Here is a 7168-nt window from a genome sequence, read left to right on the forward strand (position 1 = left end):
TTTGTTATATACGAATGCACTTGGAGTAGACTTATATGTATCAAGAATATATTCACAAAATGATAAATTAACGTTTTCAATATCATTGGCATCGTAAGACCCCCAAACCTAAGCCCCATAGGTAACGATGGGAGCTATCTTTGTGTCAAACAGACGAAGCAATCCAGTTACGGGTAGTCTGCCAAATTTTGAAAGACTTTGCTTCAATATATGCATAGCATTTAGCACCTGCAAAGACAGATTTCTGGCACATATATCAAGAGTGTTTTGAAGAAAATATGCATCCTAAATACTTATATGATTCAATCTTTACTTCTTTATGGCCATAATACCACTTTTCGTAATGTCCGAGATTGCCACCTCCGCGAAATACAACCACTCTTGTTGTTTTAATTCCATATTCACTTTTAATTTCCACTTTATGCAATATGTATGCATCCTATTGAGCATATTTTGCAACTGGTGAGCAGTGTCAGCAAAGACAATTAAATCGTCTGCATACGACAGTAAACAAAAAGATTTATACCGACACTCCGATGTTTCCTTCAGCTAAAAAGGGTTTCAAATTGTTCAACAACTAAAAAGAAAGAAAAAATAGATAGGAAAAGAGTAAAGGTGATAAAAGACATCCTTGGCGTATGACCAAACGGCAATTAAGCACATCGGTAATAAGATTGTTAGATTTAATAATAATAATAATAATAATAATAATAATAATATTTTCAACATAATAACCACTATACCTAACTTTTATAAACTTTAACATTGTTGATTAAATTACTAAATAAGCGAGATAGGCATGGCATAAGCTGCTCTCGTATCCGTGTACAATCTTTACACTTATAGTAAAGTATATTGTAAAATTTCAGTTGAACACTTTCTTCATTATTATTTTTGCAATGACGAAACATGCTTTGTGCTTAAGCAGGCGAGATATGCAATACAAAAATTCCTAACCTAACAGCATAAAAACATGAGACCTATTTCAATACTATATGAATGTTTCAGGGATCCGCTGCGGTTCAGTGGATAGCATGCTGGACTCGTGACCTAAAGGGTGAGGGTTCGACTTCCACCATCGGATCTGTCCAGGTCGGCAACCGTGGTTTGTCCTTGGGCAATGCACTTTGTAAGAATTTCATCGGCACTAAATAATCAGAAACTGAAAGTCTTTTATTGGAGGATGCTTCTGTCAGAGCTGATCAAATTCTGTTAAGTGGACCGTTTTAGAAAACGTTATGTAAATCAAGTTGTTTGAATGGTCAGCATATTTAAGTAAACGTTGAATTTAGTTAAATTCTGTTTGGAGGCTTTTTTAGAAAAAGTTATTAAAGGCTTTAATAATTGCAAGACCTGAATGGTATTAATAGTGTAGTTTCCCATGCACAGTCTTCTATCCATTCAGTGTGTGATGATTATTTCATATTAAATGATAGCGTGTGAAATAATGCCTTATCTATGGTCCTGTAGCTGCGATTACCTCTTCTGTATTCATCACTGATAATGACTACCATGCGTAAATTGCTTTTGTCATTCCTGCTAAACATATCCCCCACTTCAAACCAATCACTGCCAAGCTTGCCATTTATATTTTCTGTGAATTTGTATTCTTTGCCTATACTAAGTACGAGTATTAAAACTTTGGTCATTGTGTATTACAAATGTTTTGTTAAGTATCTATGAACTCATTCGATAGCATAAATTCTACAAGTTATGGCAGGTCTACAATGAGCGGTTAGAAAAAATAATGTCTGGACTCCCATTTAAACAGAGATGTTGATCCCTAACTGGTGTATCCAATAAAGTTCTCTTTCATTTGAAAGTCACTTCTACCGAGCTCTGGATCAGATATGGTTATTTCTATTATATGATACTAAACACAGTTTACGTTGTGGGCATGTGGTTTGTAGTTTTAACGTCATTTTTCAGCACATGATAGACTTAAAATGTTTGCCAGTACTGGGCATGTTCCTAATTCAGTTATCGAAATCTAAACTGCTCATTGTGGTACTACATTGTGGATTAATTTGTAAACAATGTAATTTTTAAAAAAAATGAAGCTCATTTATATACGGAATCATTATATTTGAATTTGAAAGTCAAAACTTCACACCATTTATGGCCACATAAAATTATTCCGTGACAATTTATTTACGAGTATTACTTTTCGCTTACGTTGTTCTCTGTCATGGAGCTCACATTGTCTGACTTCTCGGATTCTGGGATAGTAAAAATTCGACAAGGTTTTTGTGTGTTTCGTTTAATTTTATAATTTTATTCAAAACAGAATACTATAATGTTGACTTCTGGCATTTAGACAAACAACTGTGAATTATTTTACTTTCAAAAGTTGATAGTGTCACGACAAGTACTGTCTTCAAATCAACTGATCTGAAATAAAACATCAACTGATGTTTAAAATTCCTATTTTCTTAGACACTTTTATAAACAGTGTTTCAAAGTTGTTAGACCAGGATAAAGTATTTTCGATGCAGATACCTACAATTTAGCACATTTAACAGTTTCAAATTTTGTACGATTTACTTCTAAGTACTTGCTGGTCCTTGTGATGAGTAGATATGAATTAAATGTATTTTCTGTCAATTTAAGCCAAGTGTATTGTTATCATCCATTTCATAGCACACTGTAAATAGTTTGCTCTCAACAATGCTATCATCTTTATCAAAAACATACTGTGATGTATTTTTCAAACATTTTTAATAATTACATATTATACGAAAAGAGAGGACCTAGAATTGATCCCTGTTGTATTCCAATGTAAATTTCCATAAAATCCGAGACAGGACCTCTCCAAATCAAAGCTTGTCATCTATTATTGGGAGAGGATGAAAACCAAAACAGTGGTTTTGCAACATTGCATTCTGATGGTTTACGTAGCAAAACGTTAGGATTAATAGTATCAAAAGCGGTATGTAGGTATAAAAATAAAGCTCTAGTTAATATGCGTCATCAGTATTCTTTAACTAGTAATCAATCAAACCACCCAGTGCTGTCTAATATGAGTGACTTGGACAGATACCTGGTAGACAAGAGGTAATAAGTTTAGTTTCTGATAAAAAGTCATAAATGAATTGAAGACAAATAGTCATAAAAATGAAGACAAATCTTTCTATAATTCTACTAACAATCGGTAGATACAGACCTGTAATTATTGACACTAGATTCGGCTCCTGATTTAAAAAGGCAACTAATTATATTTTTCTTCTAATAATCTACCAAAGCATTTGTGCATATGGACATATTAAACATGACGAGACAGTGGTTCAACGGTATAGTCTATTGACATTTGTAAGACATGTCAAGACAGTGGTTCAACAGTATAGTCTATTGACAGTTGTAAGACATGTCAAGACAGTGGTTCAACAGTATAGTCTATTGACAGTTGTAAGACATGTCAAGACAGTGGTTCAACGGTATAGTCTATTGACATTTGTAAGACATGTCAAGACAGTGGTTCAACAGTATAGTCTATTGACAGTTGTAAGAGCTTCACTGTCAAGCCATAGAGACTGCTAGCTTTTGAATTAGACATTTATAATTTCCTTTCTCCTCCACAATATCTGGTATCTAACGGAAAGTTTCCTTTGACATGTGTTCAGTATCCTGTACTGATAAATTCAAGTCCTTACCTGATACTACTGAAGAAATAGTTGTAACTATTTGCAATTTTAGTAAAGTCACTAATAACTTCACTGTCAACAGTATGAAAGTAAAACTTCAATCAAGAGTCATAGATTAAGAATTTCTGTCAACCAATTACAAAGGAAAATATTACTGAAAAGTCAGTTGAGATTGGAAGAGAGTGGAAATGTAACTGAAAGCTTTATGAACCCCCAAACCAGAAGAAATGGACTGAAGCATTTGCATCTCAAATAGTTACAATTCCTACATCAGTATCATCATCACAACAGTGTGTGTGTATGTGTGTGTGATTTAGATTTTTAATGTAGCTCAAACAATTTTTTAGTTATGTCATTATGATGTCTGCAGTGTGGCAGTTTATAATGATGTCTAGTACTGTGACATCACACTGCAGGCATGTGGCATCATGTCCCACCCAATCACATTATACTGACACCAGGACAACACTAACATCTTAATGCTGGGCGCAAAGTGAGGCAGCTGCTAGTACCATTTTTATAAGTCTTTGGTATGACTTGGCTGGGGTTCAAACCTGCAATCTCCCACATCTGAGGCAGATGCTCTAACCACTAGGCCACAAGATAAACTTTAATGTTACACATATATGGCCATACAATTCACATTAATGTTAAACATATATGGCCATACAATAAACTTTAATGTTACACATATATGGCCATACAATTTACTTTAATGTTACACATGTGGCCATCCAATTAGCTTACCCTAATCATGCACTCATGTGGCCATCCAATTAATCTACTATAATCTTACACATATATGGTCACTGAATTAGCTCACTTAAATCTCAATCATATATGGCTATCCAATTAGCTCACCTTAATTTTACACATATATGCCATCCAATTAGCTCACCTTAAGGAGCCCCGAGTGGCCGAGTGGTCTAAAGCACTCTCCGTTATGGATCACTGCCATCTCACCTCTGTCTGCGTGGGTTCCAGTCTCGGATTCAGCCAATGTGGGTATGTGAGAAAGCTTGACAGTAGCTTCTCGTGGGTCGGTGGTTCTTTCTGGGGTTTTCCCGGGTTCTTCCTCCATCATTAATACTGGCTGCCATGTATAGCCTATCGTGTGCTGAAAAATGGCATTAAACCCTACAACAACAACAAGAAGCTCATCGTAATTTTACACATATATGGCCATCCAATTAATCCACCATAATCTTATATATATATATATATATATATATATATATATATATGGTCCTTAAATTACCTCACCTTAATTTTACATATATATGGCCATCCAATTAGCTCATGTCAGTCTTACAGTCTTACACATATATCAGACATAATTTTGGTATTCCACGAAAAAAGCTGAAAATGTGAAAGGGAGGTTTGAGATCCTAGCTCTCCCAGTAGGGCCTCAAGGGGCAGCGCCCCTGATCCAGGGGTCCAGTCATAAAAAGCTGCTCCTGGTGTAACTTATGATCATAATATATAATAACCATTTGAAAAACTAATAATATTTATTGTCACATGAATTTGTTCTCCAATACTGATGCTTGAGTTATTTCATGTGCATGTCAGTCTTCACATCGTAATTAAGTCACAATAATTTCCCAATTTTTGCATCAAATATATTATACTTCTCTCTTTCTAAAACAAATCTGTAAAATAAACACCCAAGTACATCAACCATATACAAAAAATCACATACATTCACTTGTCTTTTTCTCCAATGGACACAACCTGTTGATATAACAGTCGAGCTCTTTTTGTGACTTTGACAAAGAATTCTTTAGTCTTCCTTTCTGAGTGACTATTTTGGCTCAATGTGCAAACCGTTTCTTTTCCTTCTCAATGAGAGCCTTTTTCCTTTTAAGCTGGTGCTTCTATTGGCGACATGCAGTGAGCATATTCTGACAGAGAGCTACATGTTCTCTCATGCAAGAAATCTTTCTTCCTGTAGTAATTAACTGCACTTTCCCTGATGACTTTTTGCTCCAGCCATTCCCATTTCCATACATATTTTAAACCTTTATCTAAACTTCTCATGTCATGGTCTCTTTCAACAACTCGGGATGCCATTTTTTTGCAAACACACTTCTTCTTTCCATTGCCATCAGTTTCCATTACACAAAGATTCACTGGATGAATTTAAACTTTTGACCAATCAAAATACTGTTCACAAGAGTCATGGGCTAACTAATATATGGGGGCCCCGAGTGGCCGAGTGGTCTAAAGTGCTCTCCATTACGGATCACTGCCATCTCACCTGTCTGCGTGGGTTCGAGTCTCGGATTCAGCCAATGTGGGTATATAAGAAAGCTTGCCAGTAGCTTCTTGTGGTCGGTGGTTCTTTCCAGTGATTTTCCCGGGTTCTTCCTCCACCATTAATACTGGCTGCCATGTATAGCCTATCATGTACTGAAAAATGGCGTTAAACCCTACAACAACAACAACAACTAATATATGCAATGAATACATTACAAGGATCATTGGTGAATGGGACTGAACAGACCATTTTTTTTTAAAATCTGGATTGGAGATGACAAAAAAAATGGTCTATATCAGGAAAAATTGGATTCAAGTCAGGAGAAAAGCAGAATTCCGCTTTAAAATGGAGAAAAATCATGTCTGATAATCCACTATAATCTTCGATATACAAGGTCCTTAAATCAGCTCACCTTAATCTTACACATATATGGACATCCAATTAGCTTACCTTAATCTTACACATATATGGCCATCCAAATATATGACCTTAATCTTACACACATATGGCCATCCAATTAGCTTACCTTAATCTTACACATATATAAATATATGGCCATCCAATTATCTCACCTTAATCTTACGCATATATGTCTATCCAATTAGTGCACCTTAATCTTACACACATATGGCCATCCAATTATCCCACCTTAATCTTACACATATATGTCCATCCCATTAGTGCACCTTAATCTTACACACATATGGCCATCCAATTATCTCACCTTAATCGTACACATATGTGGCCATCCAATTAGCTCACCTTAATCTTACACACATATGGCCATCCAATTAGCTCACTTTAATCTTACACAAATATGGCCATCCGATTATCTCACCTTAATCGTACACGTGGCCATCCAATTAGCTCACCTTAATCTTACACACATATGGCCATCCAATTAGCTTACCTTAATCTTATACATATATAAATATATGGCCATCCAATTATCTCACCTTAATCTTACACATATATGTCCATCCAATTAGTGCACCTTAATCTTACACACATATGGCCATCCAATTATCCCACCTTAATCTTACACATATATGTCCATCCAATTAGTGCACCTTAATCTTACACACATATGGCCATCCAATTATCTCACCTTAATCGTACACATATGTGGCCATCCAATTAGCTCACCTTAATCTTACACACATATGGCCATCCAATTAGCTCACTTTAATCTTACACAAATATGACCATCCAATTATCTCACCTTAATCGTACACATGTGGCCATCCAATTAGCTCACTTTAATCTT

This window comes from Sinohyriopsis cumingii, unplaced genomic scaffold (assembly GCF_028554795.1).
Source record: "Sinohyriopsis cumingii isolate HCF-2022 unplaced genomic scaffold, ASM2855479v2 utg001505l, whole genome shotgun sequence".
In the NCBI taxonomy this organism is placed as follows: domain Eukaryota; kingdom Metazoa; phylum Mollusca; class Bivalvia; order Unionida; family Unionidae; genus Sinohyriopsis; species Sinohyriopsis cumingii.